Raw genomic sequence first — 701 nt, 5'->3', positions numbered from 1 at the left:
AAACGATGCTCGAGGGCTCAGCTGTTGGGGCTGGGTTGCAAAAAGCGCTCAGTGCCCCTTTCCCTTTGGAAAGCAAAGTCCACCAATCCTCACAGACGACGCTATTCTCCTACAAAGGGTGTGGGAGAGAAGAAGAGGGGAAGGAAATGTTAATGGAGTCCCTCTAGATGTGGAGCCACAACTTGGGATGCTCCTGAGCTTTCAGCCACTGCTTAGAGAGTTGGGGAGCTTAATAAATGTGCCTTATCCTTAACTGTGCGAATCGCGCCCCAAGGAACCCTAGCAAGGAAGAAAGCAGGGGCCTGCTGGCTCCTGCTGGCGACGGAATGGTTTCCCAGCGGGATGCTTTTTGGGGCCGAAGGATGGTGGGAAGCGCCCGCACCGCGGGGCGGGCGGATGGGTCGGCCTCGGGCTTGCATCGCTGCAGGGGGAAGGGAGGTTCCCCTGGGACGGAGGGAAACAGGAGCCGCTTTCCTCAGAAATCCACGTACCGCAAATAGCCTGAGAAGGAAGCTGCTCGGCAGATGGGTTTTGGGCCCTTTTGGGAAGCTTTCTCTCTCCGCCGCTGGGAATCCACCATGGGAATCTGCTCCCGGGAGGCTGCAAAGCTGCAAAACCCGGGAAGCTCGGGCAGCTTGGGAAATTCAGAGTTCTGCCTTGCCCTCAACCTTGGACGGGAGCCCAGCTCTGATCTCGCTCCA

Source organism: Chroicocephalus ridibundus, chromosome 18 (assembly GCF_963924245.1).
Source record: "Chroicocephalus ridibundus chromosome 18, bChrRid1.1, whole genome shotgun sequence".
Classification (NCBI taxonomy): domain Eukaryota; kingdom Metazoa; phylum Chordata; class Aves; order Charadriiformes; family Laridae; genus Chroicocephalus; species Chroicocephalus ridibundus.
This window is presented reverse-complemented; position numbering follows the sequence as displayed.